This window comes from Mya arenaria, chromosome 16 (assembly GCF_026914265.1).
Source record: "Mya arenaria isolate MELC-2E11 chromosome 16, ASM2691426v1".
NCBI lineage: Eukaryota > Metazoa > Mollusca > Bivalvia > Myida > Myidae > Mya > Mya arenaria.
The window spans coordinates 37,444,798-37,468,327 of NC_069137.1; positions in this window are offsets into that span (position 1 = coordinate 37,444,798).

The window sequence follows — 23,530 nt, forward strand, 5'->3', positions numbered from 1 at the left end:
TATCGTAGATAAATTGACACAATGAGTATTGGTATCGTAGATAAATTGACACAATGAGTATTGGTATCGTAGATAAATTGACACAGTGAGTACTGGTATCGTATATAAATTGACAAAATGAGTATTGGTATCGTAGATAAATTGACACAATGAGTATTGGTATCGTATATAAATTGACAAAATGAGTATTGGTATCGTAGATAAATTGACACAATGAGTATTGGTATCGTAGATAAATTGACACAATGAGTATTGGTATCGTAGATAAATTGACACAGTGAGTACTGGTATCGTATATAAATTGACAAAATGAGTATTGGTATCGTAGATAAATTGACACAATGAGTATTGGTATCGTAGATAAATTGACACAATGAGTATTGGTATCGTAGATAAATTGACACAGTGAGTACTGGTATCGTAGATAAATTGACACAATGAGTACTGGTATCGTAGATAAATTGACACAGTGAGTATTGGTAGTGTAGATAAATTGACACAATGAGTATTGGTAGTGTAGATAAATTGACACAATGAGTATTGGTATCGTAGATAAATTGACACAGTGAGTATTGATATCGTAGATAAATTAACACAATGAGTATTGGTATCGTATATAAATTAACACAATGAGTATTGATATCGTAGATAAATTAACACAATGAGTATTGATATCGTATATAAATTGACAAAATGAGTATTGGTATCGTATATAAATTAACACAATGAGTATTGATATCGTAGATAAATTGACAAAATGAGTATTGGTATCGTATATAAATTGACACAGTGAGTACTGGTATCGTAGATAAATTAACACAATGAGTATTGATATCGTATATAAATTGACAAAATGAGTATTGATATCGTATATAAATTGACACAGTGAGTACTGGTATCGTAGATAAATTGACACAATGAGTATTGATATCGTAGATAAATTAACACAATGAGTATTGGTATCGTATATAAATTGACAAAATGAGTATTGATATCGAAGATAAATTGACACAATGAGTATTGGTAGTGTAGATAAATTGACACAGTGAGTACTGGTATCGTAGATAAATTGACACAGTGAGTACTGGTATCGTAGATAAATTGACACAGTGAGTATTGGTATCGTAGATAAATTGACACAATGAGTATTGGTATCGTAGATAAATTGACACAATGAGTATTGATATCGTAGATAAATTGACACAGTGAGTACTGGTATCGTAGATAAATTGACACAATGAGTACTGGTATCGTAGATAAATTGACACAGTGAGTATTGGTATCGTAGATAAATTGACACAGTGAGTATTGGTATCGTAGATAAATTGACACAGTGAGTACTGGTATCATAGATAAATTGACACAATGAGTACTGGTATCGTAGATAAATTGACACAATGAGTACTGGTATCGTAGATAAATTGACACAGTGAGTACTGGTATCATAGATAAATTGACACAATGAGTACTGGTATCGTAGATAAATTGACACAATGAGTACTGGTATCGTAGATAAATTGACACAATGAGTACTGGTATCGTAGATAAATTGACACAGTGAGTACTGGTATCGTAGATAAATTGACACAATGAGTATTGGTATCGTAGATAAATTGACACAATGAGTACTGGTATCGTAGATAAATTGACACAATGAGTACTGGTATCGTAGATAAATTGACACAATGAGTATTGGTATCGTAGATAAATTGACACAATGAGTACTGGTATCGTAGATAAATTGACACAGTGAGTACTGGTATCGTAGATAAATTGACACAATGAGTATTGGTATCGTAGATAAATTGACACAGTGAGTATTGGTATCGTAGATAAATTGACACAATGAGTACTGGTATCGTAGATAAATTGACACAATGAGTACTGGTATCGTAGATAAATTGACACAATGAGTATTGGTATCGTAGATAAATTGACACAATGAGTATTGGTATCGTAGATAAATTGACACAGTGAGTACTGGTATCGTAGATAAATTGACACAGTGAGTACTGGTATCATAGATAAATTGACACAATGAGTACTGGTATCGTAGATAAATTGACACAATGAGTACTGGTATCGTAGATAAATTGACACAATGAGTACTGGTATCGTAGATAAATTGACACAGTGAGTACTGGTATCGTAGATAAATTGACACAGTGAGTACTGGTATCGTAGATAAATTGACACAATGAGTACTGGTATCGTAGATAAATTGACACAATGAGTACTGGTATCGTAGATAAATTGACACAATGAGTATTGGTATCGTAGATAAATTGACACAATGAGTATTGGTATCGTAGATAAATTGACACAGTGAGTACTGGTATCGTAGATAAATTGACACAGTGAGTACTGGTATCGTAGATAAATTGACACAATGAGTACTGGTATCGTAGATAAATTGACACAATGAGTACTGGTATCGTAGATAAATTGACACAATGAGTACTGGTATCGTAGATAAATTGACACAATGAGTATTGGTATCGTAGATAAATTGACACAATGAGTATTGGTATCGTAGATAAATTGTCACAATGAGTACTGGTATCGTAGATAAATTGACACAGTGAGTACTGGTATCGTAGATAAATTGACACAATGAGTACTGGTATCGTAGATAAATTGACACAGTGAGTACTGGTATCGTAGATAAATTGACACAATGAGTACTGGTATCGTAGATAAATTGACACAATGAGTATTGATATCGTAGATAAATTAACACAATGAGTATTGGTATCGTATATAAATTGACAAAATGAGTATTGATATCGAAGATAAATTGACACAATGAGTATTGGTAGTGTAGATAAATTGACACAGTGAGTACTGGTATCGTAGATAAATTGACACAGTGAGTACTGGTATCGTAGATAAATTGACACAGTGAGTATTGGTATCGTAGATAAATTGACACAATGAGTATTGGTATCGTAGATAAATTGACACAATGAGTATTGATATCGTAGATAAATTAACACAATGAGTATTGGTATCGTATATAAATTGACAAAATGAGTATTGATATCGAAGATAAATTGACACAATGAGTATTGGTAGTGTAGATAAATTGACACAGTGAGTACTGGTATCGTAGATAAATTGACACAGTGAGTACTGGTATCGTAGATAAATTGACACAGTGAGTATTGGTATCGTAGATAAATTGACACAATGAGTATTGGTATCGTAGATAAATTGACACAATGAGTACTGGTATCGTATATAAATTGACACAGTGAGTACTGGTATCGTAGATAAATTGACACAATGAGTACTGGTATCGTAGATAAATTGACACAATGAGTATTGGTATCGTAGATAAATTGACACAATGAGTACTGGTATCGTAGATAAATTAACACAGTGAGTACTGGTATCGTAGATAAATTGACACAATGAGTATTGGTATCGTAGATAAATTAACACAATGAGTATTGGTATCGTATATAAATTGACAAAATGAGTATTGATATCGAAGATAAATTGACACAATGAGTATTGGTAGTGTAGATAAATTGACACAATGAGTATTGGTATCGAAGATAAATTGACACAATGAGTATTGGTAGTGTAGATAAATTGACAAAATGAGTATTGGTATCGTAGATAAATTGACACAATGAGTATTGGTAGTGTAGATAAATTGACACAATGAGTATTGGTATCGTATATAAATTGACAAAATGAGTATTGATATCGTAGATAAATTGACACAATGAGTACTGGTATCGTAGATAAATTGACACAATGAGTATTGGTATCGTAGATAAATTGACAAAATGAGTATTGATATCGAAGATAAATTGACACAATGAGTATTGGTAGTGTAGATAAATTGACACAATGAGTACTGGTATCGTAGATAAATTGACACAATGAGTATTGGTATCGTAGATAAATTGACACAATGAGTACTGGTATCGTAGATAAATTAACACAGTGAGTACTGGTATCGTAGATAAATTGACACAATGAGTATTGGTATCGTAGATGAATTGACACAGTGAGTACTGGTATCGTAGATAAATTGACACAATGAGTATTGATATCGTAGATAAATTAACACAATGAGTATTGATATCGTATATAAATTGACAAAATGAGTATTGGTATCGTATATAAATTGACAAAATGAGTATTGATATCGAAGATAAATTGACACAGTGAGTACTGGTATCGTAGATAAATTGACACAATGAGTATTGATATCGTAGATAAATTAACACAATGAGTATTGGTATCGTATATAAATTGACAAAATGAGTATTGATATCGAAGATAAATTGACACAATGAGTATTGGTAGTGTAGATAAATTGACACAGTGAGTACTGGTATCGTAGATAAATTGTCACAATGAGTATTGGTATCGTAGATAAATTGACACAATGAGTACTGGTATCGTAGATAAATTGACACAATGAGTATTGGTATCGTAGATAAATTGACACAATGAGTACTGGTATCGAAGATAAATTGACACAATGAGTACTGGTATCGAAGATAAATTGACACAATGAGTACTGGTATCGTAGATAAATTGTCACAATGAGTACTGGTATCGTAGATAAATTGTCACAATGAGTACTGGTATCGTAGATAAATTGTCACAATGAGTACTGGTATCGTAGATAAATTGTCACAATGAGTACTGGTATCGTAGATAAATTGTCACAATGAGTACTGGTATCGTAGATAAATTGTCACAATGAGTACTGGTATCGTAGATAAATTGTCACAATGAGTACTGGTATCGTAGATAAATTGACACAGTGAGTATTGGTATCGTAGATAAATTGACACAGTGAGTACTGGTATCGTAGATAAATTGACACAGTGAGTACTGGTATCGTAGATAAATTGACACAATGAGTACTGGTATCGTAGATAAATTGACACAGTGAGTATTGGTAGTGTAGATAAATTGACACAATGAGTACTGGTATCGTAGATAAATTGACACAGTGAGTACTGGTATCGTAGATAAATTGACACAGTGAGTACTGGTATCGTAGATAAATTGACACAATGAGTATTGGTAGTGTAGATAAATTGACACAGTGAGTATTGGTATCGTAGATAAATTGACACAGTGAGTATTGGTATCGTAGATAAATTGACAAAATGAGTATTGGTATCGTAGATAAATTGACACAATGAGTACTGGTATCGTAGATAAATTGACACAGTGAGTACTGGTATCGTAGATAAATTGACACAATGAGTATTGGTATCGTAGATAAATTGACACAGTGAGTACTGGTATCGTAGATAAATTGACACAATGAGTACTGGTATCGTAGATAAATTGACACAGTGAGTACTGGTATCGTAGATAAATTGACACAATGAGTACTGGTATCGTAGATAAATTGACACAGTGAGTACTGGTATCGTAGATAAATTGACACAGTGAGTACTGGTATCGTAGATAAATTGACACAGTGAGTACTGGTATCGTAGATAAATTGACACAGTGAGTACTGGTATCGTAGATAAATTGACACAGTGAGTATTGGTATCGTAGATAAATTGACACAGTGAGTACTGGTATCGTAGATAAATTGACACAATGAGTATTGGTATCGTAGATAAATTGACACAGTGAGTACTGGTATCGTAGATAAATTGACACAATGAGTATTGGTATCGTAGATAAATTGACACAATGAGTATTGATATCGTAGATAAATTGACACAGTGAGTACTGGTATCGTAGATAAATTGACACAGTGAGTATTGGTATCGTAGATAAATTGACACAGTGAGTACTGGTATCGTAGATAAATTGACACAATGAGTACTGGTATCGTAGATAAATTGACACAATGAGTATTGGTATCGTAGATAAATTGACACAGTGAGTACTGGTATCGTAGATAAATTGACACAGTGAGTACTGGTATCGTAGATAAATTGACACAGTGAGTACTGGTATCGTAGATAAATTGACACAGTGAGTACTGGTATCGTAGATAAATTGACACAATGAGTACTGGTATCGTAGATAAATTGACACAGTGAGTACTGGTATCGTAGATAAATTGACACAATGAGTACTGGTATCGTAGATAAATTGACACAATGAGTACTGGTATCGTAGATAAATTGACACAATGAGTACTGGTATCGTAGATAAATTGACACAATGAGTATTGGTATCGTAGATAAATTGACACAATGAGTATTGGTAGTGTAGATAAATTGACACAATGAGTATTGGTATCGAAGATAAATTGACACAATGAGTACTGGTATCGTAGATAAATTGACACAATGAGTATTGGTATCGTATATAAATTGACAAAATGAGTATTGATATCGAAGATAAATTGACACAATGAGTATTGGTATCGTAGATAAATTAACACAATGAGTATTGGTATCGTATATAAATTGACAAAATGAGTATTGATATCGAAGATAAATTAACACAATGAGTATTGGTATCGTATATAAATTGACAAAATGAGTATTGATATCGAAGATAAATTGACACAATGAGTATTGGTAGTGTAGATAAATTGACACAATGAGTACTGGTATCGTAGATAAATTAACACAATGAGTATTGGTATCGTATATAAATTGACAAAATGAGTATTGATATCGAAGATAAATTGACACAATGAGTATTGGTAGTGTAGATAAATTGACACAATGAGTACTGGTATCGTAGATAAATTGACACAATGAGTATTGGTATTGTAGATAAATTGACACAATGAGTATTGGTATCGTAGATAAATTGACACAATGAGTACTGGTATCGTAGATAAATTGACACAATGAGTATTGGTATCGTAGATAAATTGACACAATGAGTATTGGTATCGTAGATAAATTGACACAATGAGTATTTGCATCGTAGATAAATTGACACAGTGAGTATTGATATCGTAGATAAATTGACACAATGAGTACTGGTATCGTAGATAAATTGACACAGTGAGTACTGGTATCGTAGATAAATTGACACAATGAGTATTGGTATCGTAGATAAATTGACACAATGAGTACTGGTATCGTAGATAAATTGACACAGTGAGTACTGGTATCGTAGATAAATTGACACAGTGAGTATTGGTATCGTAGATAAATTGACACAGTGAGTACTGGTATCGTAGATAAATTGACACAATGAGTATTGGTATCGTAGATAAATTGACACAATGAGTATTGGTATCGTAGATAAATTGACACAGTGAGTATTGGTATCGTAGATAAATTGACACAGTGAGTACTGGTATCGTAGATAAATTGACACAGTGAGTACTGGTATCGTAGATAAATTGACACAGTGAGTACTGGTATCGTAGATAAATTGACACAGTGAGTACTGGTATCGTAGATAAATTGACACAATGAGTATTGGTATCGTAGATAAATTGACACAATGAGTATTGGTATCGTAGATAAATTGACACAGTGAGTATTGGTATCGTAGATAAATTGACACAGTGAGTACTGGTATCGTAGATAAATTGACACAGTGAGTACTGGTATCGTAGATAAATTGACACAATGAGTATTGGTATCGTAGATAAATTGACACAATGAGTATTGGTATCGTAGATAAATTGACACAATGAGTATTGGTATCGTAGATAAATTGACACAATGAGTATTGGTAGTGTAGATAAATTGACACAATGAGTATTGGTATCGTAGATAAATTGACACAGTGAGTATTGGTAGTGTAGATAAATTGACACAATGAGTACTGGTAGTGTAGATAAATTGACACAATGAGTACTGGTATCGAAGATAAATTGACACAATGAGTATTGGTATCGTAGATAAATTGACACAGTGAGTACTGGTATCGTAGATAAATTGACACAGTGAGTACTGGTATCGTAGATAAATTGACACAATGAGTATTGGTATCGTAGATAAATTGACACAATGAGTATTGGTATCGTAGATAAATTGACACAGTGAGTACTGGTATCGTAGATAAATTGACACAATGAGTATTGATATCGAAGATAAATTGACACAATGAGTATTGGTATCGTAGATAAATTGACACAATGAGTATTGGTAGTGTAGATAAATTGACACAATGAGTATTGGTATCGTAGATAAATTGACACAGTGAGTATTGGTAGTGTAGATAAATTGACACAATGAGTATTGGTATCGTAGATAAATTGACACAATGAGTACTGGTAGTGTAGATAAATTGACACAATGAGTACTGGTATCGAAGATAAATTGACACAATGAGTATTGGTATCGTAGATAAATTGACACAGTGAGTACTGGTATCGTAGATAAATTGACACAGTGAGTACTGGTATCGTAGATAAATTGACACAATGAGTACTGGTATCGTAGATAAATTGACACAATGAGTATTGGTATCGTAGATAAATTGACACAATGAGTATTGGTATCGTAGATAAATTGACACAGTGAGTATTGGTAGTGTAGATAAATTGACACAATGAGTACTGGTAGTGTAGATAAATTGACACAATGAGTACTGGTATCGAAGATAAATTGACACAATGAGTATTGGTATCGTAGATAAATTGACACAGTGAGTACTGGTATCGTAGATAAATTGACACAGTGAGTACTGGTATCGTAGATAAATTGACACAATGAGTATTGGTATCGAAGATAAATTGACACAATGAGTATTGGTAGTGTAGATAAATTGACACAGTGAGTATTGGTATCGTAGATAAATTGTCACAATGAGTACTGGTAGTGTAGATAAATTGACACAATGAGTACTGGTATCGTAGATAAATTGACACAATGAGTATTGGTATCGTAGATAAATTGACACAATGAGTACTGGTATCGAAGATAAATTGACACAATGAGTATTGGTATCGTAGATAAATTGACACAATGAGTATTGGTATCGTAGATAAATTGACACAGTGAGTACTGGTATCGTAGATAAATTGACACAATGAGTATTGGTATCGTAGATAAATTGACACAATGAGTATTTGCATCGTAGATAAATTGACACAATGAGTATTGGTAGTGTAGATAAATTGACACAATGAGTATTGGTATCGTAGATAAATTGACACAATGAGTATTTGCATCGTAGATAAATTGACACAATGAGTATTTGCATCGTAGATAAATTGACACAGTGAGTACTGGTATCGTAGATAAATTGACACAATGAGTATTGGTATCGTAGATAAATTGACACAATGAGTACTGGTATCGTAGATAAATTGACACAGTGAGTACTGGTATCGTAGATAAATTGACACAGTGAGTACTGGTATCGTAGATAAATTGACACAGTGAGTACTGGTATCGTAGATAAATTGACACAATGAGTACTGGTATCGTAGATAAATTGACACAGTGAGTACTGGTATCGTAGATAAATTGACACAATGAGTATTGGTAGTGTAGATAAATTGACACAGTGAGTATTGGTATCGTATATAAATTGACACAATGAGTATTGGTATCGTAGATAAATTGACACAATGAGTACTGGTATCGTAGATAAATTGACACAGTGAGTACTGGTATCGTAGATAAATTGACACAGTGAGTACTGGTATCGTAGATAAATTGACACAGTGAGTACTGGTATCGTAGATAAATTGACACAATGAGTACTGGTATCGTAGATAAATTGACACAGTGAGTACTGGTATCGTAGATAAATTGACACAATGAGTATTGGTAGCGTAGATAAATTGACACAATGAGTATTGGTATCGTATATAAATTGACACAATGAGTATTGGTATCGTAGATAAATTGACACAATGAGTATTGGTATCGTAGATAAATTGACACAATGAGTATTTGCATCGTAGATAAATTGACACAGTGAGTATTGGTATCGTATATAAATTGACACAATGAGTATTGGTATCGTAGATAAATTGACACAATGAGTATTTGCATCGTAGATAAATTGACACAGTGAGTATTGGTATCGTATATAAATTGACACAATGAGTACTGGTATCGTATATAAATTGACACAATGAGTATTGGTATCGTAGATAAATTGACACAATGAGTACTGGTATCGTAGATAAATTGACACAATGAGTACTGGTATCGTAGATAAATTGACACAGTGAGTATTGATATCGTATATAAATTGACACAATGAGTATTGGTATCGTAGATAAATTGACACAATGAGTATTGGTATCGAAGATAAATTGACACAATGAGTATTGGTATCGTAGATAAATTGACACAATGAGTATTTGCATCGTAGATAAATTGACACAATGAGTATTGGTAGTGTAGATAAATTGACACAATGAGTATTGGTATCGTAGATAAATTGACACAACGAGTATTTGCATCGTAGATAAATTGACACAATGAGTATTGGTAGCGTAGATAAATTGACACAATGAGTACTGGTATCGTAGATAAATTGTCACAATGAGTACTGGTATCGTAGATAAATTGACACAATGAGTATTGGTATCATAGACAAATCAAACACAATGAGTACTGGTATCAAAGACAAATCAAACACAATGAGAACTGGTATTATAGACAAGTCAAACGCAATGAGTACTGGTTTGGTTGATAAATTGACACAAATATTGGTTTCTTAGATAAATTGACACAACTACATGTATTGGTTTTGTAGATAAATTGACACATATATTAGTATCGTAAGTAAATTGACACACGTTTCGAATAGTAAATGTGTTAGCATCTAAGAATCGGTTAACTTGAAGATTCATATAATTGTGTTTATTTAACTATCTACAGTGGTGGATTCCTTCGTAATTAATTATAGATAAATTGAAACATAGTTTAATGATTAATGCTGTTGGTAACTAAGAGTCTGTTAGCTTGAATACATATACTTTCGGTTATATCATACCTATCGAAAGTGACGGGTACCTTCTTTTTGACTTACAGCGCCTTACAAAAATGTATTCATACATATTCCGTCAATGGGGTCTATTCATGATTGAGTCAACTCAGGGTAAATAGTGTTCCGACAAAACTTTCTTTCAATGGTAACCACATTAAATTAAATTCCAGGCGCATCTGTTCAATCTTGTCCTCTATTCCCGGACAGAAATGTTTAGACACCATCTTGAGTATTTCCATTCGACATTCGCGGAACCACAACACGTACAAACAAGTGTCGAGCATACAGTTGATTGTATAAACACCGTCAATAAACAGCTGTTGCAATCCTTTTGACGTGTCAAAGCCAAGGGATAATATAATAATTATTGCAATCGACGTTGAAATGATTATAAGTAAATATGCGAACACAATCATTGTTGCCTTATAATGTTGTAGCGATTTTGTGGTACTCTTAAATCGACCGGCTTTTGAAGGAATATGCTACATTCGCACAATTCTATATATTTTTATGTAGCAAACTATTGATGATACAATGACTCCAAAAATTCCTACAAAGAACATTGTGAAGGAAGCCTTGTTGCATGATCCGATGACGTCGAGCCACGTAAAATTTGGCGCAGCCAGGAAACATGCACCAAAACGTACACAGTAATATATTATCGACACTAAAAGCAATATGAAAAATACAATTTTCTTAATACTTGCAAGGGTGAATATTCTCATATATGTGTTTGGCCTGGTAAATACTATGAGCCGTTCAAGACACATTATTCCGACCATAAGATAGGTTAGCCAGGCAAAGTTGATGCTGAGTATTTGCACCATTACATTGGCAGTGTGGCCATCGATAAATTTTCGAATGGTAAATCCGATAACAGCTGAAACATCCATGGTTATCAGGACACTGGACAGAAACCTGCAACAATAAATTTGAAACATTTATTTCAACCGTTGAATACCAAAACATTTGTTTATAACATTTATGAATTATGGTGCTATCCGGGAACCTTGGATTCATTTCAATGAAAGAGTTGGCATTAAATTATTAATCTGTGTTGATCTACTGTGTTTTTATCCATAATACTGGTTACCTCTGATATTAGAGTATTAAAAAGGATAACTCCACTTCACGACTAAAACATATATATCGAAACGCAATTACTCCTTAGATTAATATTAACCTATTTCACCTCAAAACAACAAAAAATACACATGTAAAATATATTGACGAAGAAAACATTGCAAACGAGAAAAGAAAATAGCCGTTACTTCTACATTCATATATAGAGGTTATATAAATAAATAAATAAATAAATAAATGAATAAATAAATAAGTAAATAGAAAGATAAGATATATATGTATAAGAACGTATCTAACATCAACAAATTATTTTAGTTTTACAAGTTTACACATTTTTATTGGCAAATCGGCATCTAGCCTTTGGTCATTTACACATAGAATAAATATTGATTCGGCCAAGAAACAAACATACATAATATAATAATGCAAATATCATATCAAAATAACATTAAATTAAAAAGAATAGGTTTTATTTAAGGAATGAATTGCGGGGTTGGTGTCATTATTGGAGTATGAACGCAATTGGGCTGGCCAAAGTGTGTTGAGTCCGAATTCAAGAATTGTTAAAAAAATCTTAATTTCATTTAAGAATTTTTTTTAGTTATCCTTTCTTGCCCATTCTGTAAATAAAACAACTCGACTGTAACCGGAAACATTTTTTTCAAATGACGCCACAATAACGCGGGAAAAGATCAACCACTTAAAATCACGTTTAAACGTAAAGTTGAAACACTTATGGCAACAAACCATTTAAAATATAATAAATTAACTCTTTCTATAATGTTGATTTATAATTTACGGGACCTGCTTACACAATACAAACAATAACAAGATCAATAGTGTTCATGTATATTGTATTATGCGATGAATTGCGATCCGAACATATACGAAGATGACTGATGAACGCAATTGTCCAAAGGCAGTCCATTCAAGGAATGGAAGTTGAGGTGTAAATATATGCATATGAAAAACTATGTTGAGTACTGAAAAAAAAAAAATCAATAAACGAGTTAAACGATCTAAATCATTTTTAATTATTAACATTACTATTATTACCATTATAATCACTATTTTGATCATTACTATTATTATTATTATTATTATTTAAGCATTTTTTTCCTCTCAAATTCCATAGTTTCGGTAATAAATTAGCAACATTGTTGATAACCTTATCATTTTGACAGGATAACAAATGATTAAATTTGACTATGTCAGGCCAGTTTGATTTCATTTCATATTTTCTATGTGTATCAATTTAAGACAAACAACATAGAGGAAGGTGAAATTATAACTTAAAAGTATTCTGTGCACATAATTTACATTAACGTTCTGTCTTTATAACGTTGTTTCAATTTCCAAAATATATGAAGATAATCTGAATTGTAACCACTTATGTCTTAGTTGATATTATTATCGCAATTTATTTTCGTATTTAAATTCGCATTTGAATGTTTTATAACATATTTTATGTTGGGTTTATCTCTATAATTTTTCAAAATATGTGAAAATAATCTTAACTGTTCCAACTAATCTCTTAGTTTAAATTATAATTGCAATCTATTGTGTCGTATTTGAATTCACATTTATTTTTTTTATAATATTTTGTTTTGGACTGATTAGACCAAATATCACTTTATTGCTGTACGTAATGATTTCTTAGTCTTTGCACCAAATAAGGTATATATTTGATATCAGCATTAAACTAAATAAAATATTAAATAATAAAATACCCCGTTTAATGGCACAAGGTAAATGCCAAAGACATAGAACACAAAAAAAAACGCAATCACAAACCAGAAACGGAGAACAACAGTAGAAAACTCCACATGCACATATACTATATAAAAACACTAGGGGTATTTATCAAGGATTGTTAGGTATCGCCTTGGAACGGTCAGTAAAATGTAAAATTTTCTGGGGGTTTCAACCAGTTTGTGTGCAAAACCTCACTCTTGGCCATACAATCCAAAATACCACAAAACACAAAAGCAGTGTAGATATAAATTATGGTCTCGTCTTCTCAAAGGATTTATCTTGAATTGATAATCTTAAGTTGAAACTGTATTTAGTTTATAACAAGTCATTTGACACTGTATGTTGGCAAAGGCTTAGTCAAATCGCAGCTACAATTTCAATTGATCATGTTTTTTCTCTGATAGGAATAGACAAGAGGAAAAATTGCTACATGATATTTTAGAATTACAAAAAAAAAATTCAGAAACTAATAAGGATCAACTATTTATTTTAGAGACAGAGCTTAGTGAATTAAGAAACAATAAACTGAAGGGATTTGTAAAAAGATCTAGGGTAAATTGGGTAGAAAATGGAGAAAAGTCAACTACTTTCTTTGCAATTTACAAAAAAGAACTATTGCTGATAAGCATATACCATTTATTAAAAATGATGATGGTTCTCATATTTTGGAACAAGAGGAAATTTTGAAAGAAGCCTTGAAGGAAAATTTATCATGTGACTTTGATTTACAAACAGAACTTACTAATTTTAACTATAATGTACTTAACAATCAGCAGTTAAACTCTTTAGAGGGACTTTTAACGTACGAAGAGGTTGCAGATACTGTCAGACAAATGAAAAATGATAAAAGTCCAGGTTGTGATGTTTTAAAGTGAACTTTTATGAAATGTTTTGGAAAATTTTGAAAAGGCGTTTGATTCCATATATTTTAATTTCATTGAAAAAACTTTGTCTCTGTGTAAATTTGGTGATATGTTTAAAAAATGGATAAGAATTTTTATGTATAATACTGAAGTAGCGATCCAATTAAATGGACACCTTTCTGAGTTTTTTTAAGATAGAAAGAGGATGTAGACAAGGGGACCCTATCTCTCCATATTTGTTTATTTTATGTTCAGAAATTCTGGCAATTATGATAAGAAACAATTTGCTGATGATACATCAGTTTGGTTAGATGGTACTGAGGAAACAGTGAAAAAGGTTGTAGATTTGTTGTATCATTTTTCACAATTATCAGGGCTCAAAGTTAATTATGAAAAAACCAAATTAGTTTGGATAGGACCACTGAAATACTCATCACGGTCCATAAAAACGAAATTTACAATATTATCGGGCGATACTAGATTCAAATTGCTTGGGTTACATTTTGATGTAGATTTAAATCAAATGGGTAAGATGAATTTTTATGAAAAAATGTTAAAAGTTAAAAACAGTATCTCATATCGGAAAAAAAGGAAACTTACACCAATTGGCCGGCTTAATTAAGTCACTTTTACTACCATTATTCATACACCTTTTCATTAGCTTACCTAATCCAACAAATTATTTTATTAAAGAGCTAAACGATTTAATTTTTGGGTTTGCGTGGAATGGAAAAGCAAAAATTAAGAGTAACATTTTCAAAAAAAGATTTGCCAGAAGGTGGTATTAATATATGATATCAAACGTTATATTTATAGCTTAAAATTAAAATGGATAAGAAATTGTATATTGAATGGTTATACTAAATGTTTCGAATTAATGTCTGTATTATTTGATGTAAATAATTTCAGTGTACCTTGATTCAGGAAAGATGGAAACACAATTATATAGCAGAATATTTATTAAAATGAAACAAGCGTATGCTTTAGCGGATAGACACAAAAAATTATGCATAACTGTAGGAAAAGAAAAATATGACAACATTTAATATACCAAATACCAGTGCTGTTGAACCTAGTTGGACATATGGGAAGGCCAGTAAATGTATATATTGTATACGTTATGTGTTTTGCACTATATTCTCATACTGGGTAGCAACGTACACATGAACATTACTTATTTTTCTCGCAATATCAACGTACACATAAACACAACTTATATTCCTTGCAATGTCAACGTACACATGAACATTTCTTATATTCCGCACAATGTCAACGTCAACATGACCACAACTTATATTCCCTGCAATGTCATCGTACACATGGAAGGCTATTTATATTCCTCGCTATGTCAACGTACACATGGACACATACTTATATTCCCCGCAATGTCAACGTTCACATGGAAAATACTTATATTCCTCGCAATGTCAACGTTCACATGGAAAAATACTTATATTCCTCGCAATGTCAACGTACACATGGAAAAATACTTATATTCCCCGCAATGTCAACGTACACATGAAAAAAACATTATATTCCTCGCAATGTCAACGTAACCATGAGCAGTACATATAATACCCGTAATCGCAACGTACACTTGAGCACTAGATATATTCCCCGCAATGTCTACGTACGCATGTTAAAAATATTTATATTCCTCGCTTTGGCAACGTTGTTCCTACACGACGCGTACATTGTAAATGTTGTCTTTGTTGATTTATTTTTATTTTAAAATAAACTCTTTGCTTTTCGTATTTTGAGCATTATACTGCATATAACATCAAACAAACACAATGAGTATTGGTTTCGTAGATAAATTGACACACATATTGAATGAGAAATGTTTTCGGCATTTAAGAATTGGTTTACTTGAAGATACGTTCACTTGTGGTTTTATCCTCACTATCTAAAGTTGTTGATACTTTTTTCGTCCTTGATTGTAGATACATTGAAACACATTTTGAATGATTAATGCTTTCGGTAACATACAGTCTGTTAACTCAAAGATACATGGAATTTTGGTTATATCATCGCTATCAAAAGTGACTGCTACCGCCTAACAAAAATGTACCCATATATACTCCGTCGATGGGGTACAGTCATAATTGGGTCGACATAGGGTTAATAGTGTTCCCACGAATCTTTTCTATGGTAACCACGTTTAATAATTCCAGACGCATCTGTTGAATTTTGTCCTCTGTTCCCGGACAGAAATGCAGACACGCCATCTTGAAAATTTCCATTCGACATTCCCGGAACCACAACACGTAAAAACAGGTGTCGAGTATACAGTTGATTGTATAAACACCGTCAATCAACAGCTGTTGCAATCCTGTTGACGTGTCAAAGCCAAGGGATAATATAATAATTATTGCGATCGATGTTGAAATGATTACAAGTAAATATGCGAACACAATCATTGTTGCCTTATAATATTGTAGCGATTTTGTAGTACTCTTGAATCGACCGCTTTTGAAGGAATATGCTCCATTCGCACAATTCTATATATTTTTATGTAGCAAATGATTGACAAAATAATGACGCTGAAAATTGCTACAAAAAACATTGTTAAGGTAGCCTTGTTACATGATCCGATGACGTCGGACTACGTAAAATTTGGCGTCGTAAGGTAACATGCACCAATACGTACACATTAATATAAAATCGACATAAGAAGCAATATGCAAAATACAATTTTCTTAACATTTGATGTGGTGAATATTCTCATACAAGAATGTGGCCAGGTAAAAACTACAAGTCGTTCAAGACACATTATCCCGACCATTAAATAGGCTTGAAAGGCAAAGTTGCCGCTGATCAATTGAATCTTTATGTAAGCGGTTTTGGCCATCGGTGAATGTTCGAACGGTAAATCCGATCACAGTTAAAACATCCATCGTTAGCAGGACACTGGACAGAAACCTGCAACAACAGATTTGACAACAATAACAAGATCAATAGCTTTCATGTATATTGTTATGCAATGAATTACGATCCGAACATATCCGAAGATGTTGCGTTCATCGATTGATGAACGCAATTGCCGAAAGGCAGTTCATTTAAGGAACGGAAGTTGAGGTATAAATATTACGTGTTGATCTATTGTGTTTTCATCTATAATACTGGCTAAAACATATAAATCTAATCGGGGTCCAGGTGCAATTATACATTCGATTTCCATTTCTATAAATTGTGTTACTCGTTATATTGACCTATTTTACCGCACAACAACAAGAAAACCCTATAAAAAAATATTGACGAAGAAAATATTGCAAACGAGAAAAGAAAACAGCCGTTACTTCTAAATAAATAAATAAATGAAATAAAATAAAATAAATAAATGAAGATATATATTAAATAATTGAAAACAAACTTGTTTTAATTTTGCAAATTCACATGTTTCCATTGGCAAATCGGCATCTTGTCTTTGGCCATTTACACATAGAATAATTATTATAACACAAACATACAGAAAGAAATAATACAAATGTGCTGGCAAAATAAGATTAAATAAAATAAAATTTACCATTATCATCACCTTTTTGATCAGTACTATTATCACTGATATCAGCATTAATTTTTTAGAAAATATTACCATGGCCAAGATTATCTAACACACATTTGATTGATGAACATTTGTATTATTTTTATTTCTATTAAAATCATTTTACAAATTTCATTGTTCGATAAAAACGTTTAACATATGTGAATCTAGGTTATTCATGATCTTAGCCCGGTAGCCCAAGGCTCCTTTTTAAAAAAGAACAGAGAGTGGGAATCTACCCAGCTCATCAAACACAGCTGCATTCGAAGCCTTGGGCGTACTACTAAAAGCAATTTACAAAATTTGAGTGCAACTTACCACAACACATCATTTGAGTTGTTAATCCCCCATACCTCTGAGCCATACAAAATAATTGGTATGACATTTACTATCATTACCAACATCATCACAATTTTGATCATTACTATTATTTTTTATTTTGTTGATAACCTTGACAAGACAACGAATTATTGAATTTTATTTTATTCCATGCTTTCTACGTATATCACTTTAAGACGGGAAACATAATAAAAAGTGAAATGCTGACTCAACAGTATTCTGTGCAAATAATTAACATTTACGTTATGCCCTAAACCATTGTTGAAGCTACCTCTTTCAATTTACAAAAAAATGTGAAACTCTCAATTGTGCCAAATTATGTCTTAGTTTATATCATAATCGCAATCTATTGTTTTCGTATTTAAAATAGCATTTAAATATTTATCATATTCCGTTTTGACATGGACACTATGTCACTCCTTTGTTGTACGTATTAATATCTGAGTCTTTGCAACAAATTAGTAATATATTTAATATCAGCATTAAAATCATAGAAAATATTACAATAGTCAAGATAATCTAACACACGCTTGATTGATGAACAGCATAGGTTAGCATTATCATTAATAGTTCATAGAAAATATTACAATAGTCAAGATAATCTAACACACGCTTGATTGATGAACAGCATAGGTTAGCATTATCATTAATAGTTCAATTAATTTCATTATGGAACATAAGAAATCTGGGCTATTCATGATGACATAGTACATATAACTCCACACATGCACGTACCCATTCGCAACCGAAGAGGGAATGAAATAAACAGGATATATTCGGATGTGCCAATAATATATTGCAATACCAAACAACACAAAAGCAATATATTTAACTATTGGTCTCGTCTTGTCAAAGGATACTCCGAAATGTAAACTTTATTTAATTTAAAACAAGTCATTCGACCCTTTATGAAAGAAAGGCTAAGTCAAGCAGCAGGAACAATTTCAATTGATCTGTAAACTTGACTGTTTTCTCTGTAATTATTGCGGTTCCAATGAAATGCGTAACATTTGTATAAAGATGTTGAATAAATACCTGGCGTTTTTCGGTGTTCTCTTGGTCCGGTTGAGTGCGATGAGAGCAAGCAGGCTAAAGGCGATCAGCGGAATGTTGACACACGTGAACAACACCTTAATCCGCGTACTGTAGTCATCCAAGCTTGACAGAGAGGTCATGTTCACTGCCTGCGTTTCATTTGTCAAATACATCGTCCAGTTGCTACTTGTACTATTAGTGATAGCCATAACCGACGTTTAAACGTTCTGAATTGGTTCACGTAAGAATCCTGCTCCTAAGTTCAATTCAAAGTTAAGTTAATTTATTGTATATGTCTTTGATTAGGGCACAGCAGCTGAATATGCCGAAATGTACTGCCGCATGTAAAAAAAATTCCGTTATCATAGTCTTTAAGAGAAATGTCTTGGTTTCACATATTTACTGTAAATTACAAGGAGTACATTACTCCTTTTTATATACAAAGAATTGTTGAGCATGTACCACCCTAAACCTAATTGCCTTTTATAAAAATCATAATAATCACAACTTATACCGTGAGCATTGTTATTAAGTATTGTGTCCACACACTCTGTGTGTGAGAGATGGCAACTTTTACAAGAACCGGCAGAAATGTTAGTCAACCAACACATTTGCATTATAAGCATACTAAAGATATCACTAGTTGTTAACTACAAACTGTGGAAATAGTATTTAAATGATGGACTTGTGATATACAGAATGCATATCAGGTACCTCATTAGCACATTTTCACATTCAAGACACGTCAACATTTGTTACCATGATCATCAAACGTTGTCAAGTACAGACTGTAATTTGTCTATGCTATGCTGACATCATTACAATACGCATCCATTCTGGTATACGCCTTTTTACAATTCTTGAAAGAAAATGACATGGATGAAATAATCCATACACTGCCAACTTCGCGTTTCTTTGCAGATTTCGCACATCGCTGCGTTTTACCTTTACCGCGGACATCATCTTTTTAATATAATTTTCACTACCCAAGATGTAAGCAAAGATTTTTAACTCGACCCAAATCTACAAATCACTTGGTTCGTACACAAAACATAGTTTGATCCATGAAATTTATGCCAAAAATTTGCAACTGTGAACGTATTCAGACGCTAAAAAATTGTGACCTTATTCGTAAGAATCTACATTTTGAATACCCTCGTTAAACTTGTGTGCTTGTGAATAAATAATACATTGAATAATCCGTTTTTCAATCGTTTTACTGTGCTTTGTAATCTAATTATTTCCAGTTTTTGTATATGTGGCACTAAACCATACTTGTAATATTTGTTAAGAAGTAAATTAACAAATCACATTTAAACAAACACTTTGCTCTTTTTTGAATACAAACTAAATTCAATTTTGTTTTAGTAATTTTGACACTTACAAAAACGTACAATTATCTCTGTTCTTCCAATAAACCCCCGTGAAAAACAAACGGAGCTACTTGTACAAACTCTTCCTAAAGCCCTTTCGCAGATATGTTTTGGTATCAATGTCCTTATTGAACATACTTTCAACAGAATGGAACAGACACTTTATTCGACTTATACGATTATACATCGTCGTAATACAAAACGTTATATTTAACAAACACTACGCGATCGAGTGAAATCCTTTTTTCGAGCACGCTTCAATTTACCTGTACAATCTTCTATTTGTACCAACGGTACCTGTTAAAATACATTCATATCGCGGTAAGCCGCATCAAAACGATATGCCGCGTGCATGTTTTCGGAAGTCGTACGCGGTAGCAGCAGATGTACGCGATGATAACCCACACCACCGCGTTGGATACCGCGGAATATATCGCAGCGATGATGCAATCTCACCCGCAATGGCAACGCGTTTTTTTGCAAAAAAATAACAAAAACGTTTGGTTTGTAGTGTAGTGCTAGGGGAAGAAATATGTAGCATAGTGATAGGGGAAGCCATCCAGACTAGTTTCACAGTTAAAATCGAAGCGTAAACGCACACACTGGGCTGTGCTTCGAGGAAAAATAAAAGTTTATATGTATTACTATATGTTAATAGTTGGTTGTATTCACAGGGTGGAGCATATTAATTATAGCGTTATATATACTATTTTTAGTGTTGGCATATACACAATGGAGCTCATCTTCATTATCAACTTGGTCACAAATTATACAATTACGTTCAATTTATTGACAATTATGGGTCGCATATCGGCCAGTGCTTAATGGATGTACAGACATAAAATTGAAAATAAAGATTTTAAGTTTCAATCCTTATCAAATGCGTAGTTCAATATTTACTGGCACACATCTAAAGGTCAGTATTTTTGCTTTTCGTTATCGTTAAATATGAACCCACTTTTAAAAACACAAACATGTAAAGTGTGTTACATTCAAGATTTCTTGTAATGATGCTGAAAGGGCTAAACCCTGTTCCAAATTATGATGTTCAGAATCTTACGAACAATTCGAACGATGTATTTTAATTTTCTCGTTGTAGGACTTAAAAGTTTTGAAGCATTTTTATAACTTAAACACAAAAGTTTAAGAAGTTTACATTCATGTGACCTACTCACTGATTTCTATTTAAAGTGAGGATGTCAACCCCCGGTCCATGGAATCCGTAGTACCATTTATAGAAGGACTGATACCAAGGAGTCGGTTGTACGAAACCATCCGGAACTCCTCGGCCATTTTTTTCAAAAACAACCTCGGATGTATGCAGGTACATCAGTTGAAGTAGTTCGTAAAATTTTGAATTATATCATTAATTAAAAGTAGTGTTTTAGAGTTGTATTTATTGATCTAAGTTTAAGTTGATTGCCATTGAATTGAATTATTGCAAACATAATTAAGAATTCCAAGATTTAAGTCACAAAGTTTAACTGCTAAATAAAATTACTACGCGATCTACTTGCAGCGGACTTAAACGTACCACTTTTTGAGTATGTAAACCGTCCAAATACATCCGAGGTTGTTTTCGATAAAATGGCTGAGGAGCTCCGAATGGTACGAAACTTGGTGAACATGTCCACATGTTATCTTTTGGTTAGTTTGCACATATCAATGATTTGATTGGTTGATATTGTTAGTATTAATATCTTCTAATAAATATTGACCATTCAAATTTTCGGTTACATTTAAACAACCCGAAGAGTTAACTAGTTGTATACAACTGACCGCTGAATATGGAATAGTATAGTATCCAACAACAATATATGGACTTACAATCGTCTTACACTAAGCCCGCGAACATTAATAATGTTGATAAAATCTTGTGTATTTAATCGTCGTACGAGACTTATTTCCACGTTGGTAATGTTTTTCATAGCTCGAGAGAAGCCAACCATGTAGTCAGTGTATTCAAACATCTGGTAAATGCTCTGATAAACAAGTCGGTATGTTTTTCGTGGCTCGAGAGAAGCCAACCATGTAATCTGTGTATGCAAACATCTGGTAAATGCTCTGATAAACAAGTCGGTATGTTTTTCGTGGCTCGAGAAATGCCAGATGTAGTCAATGGTGACGAATTACTATCCACTCTCTTGAACGAGTTGGTATCTGAGCGAAATGTCAAACGCTGCCCGTGTACAAAATCGTAAATCCACAGTGCGGGCCAACGACATGCTTAATCATATTATGAGTCGAACCATTTTCACTGTTGACCAACATTCCTACGAAGTTTCATATGTGTAGGTCTACTACTAGTGTAGCCATATTTATCGCAAGACTTTTAGACATCTTTTTCAGGCATGGTTTTTACAAGTCCAGGGACATAACTCTTGTTTCAGGTGTGAAGGTGCAATACATTTGGAGCTAAATCCATAATAAAACTTTCAGATATTTTTAATAAGTCAAGGGCCACTACTCTTGTTATATACAGTCGAACCCCTTAGCCTCTGGGACCGGTGAAAATACATAGAGCCTAGGGGAATGCGAGCCAAGTGGGAATGCTTACTTAAAGTATAAAGAAATTGGTTCTGTACATCCATTCGAGCCAACGAGGAAATCGATCCAAACGATGTCGAGCCAACAGTGTTTAACTGTACGAAGTAAAATGCCGCAATAGT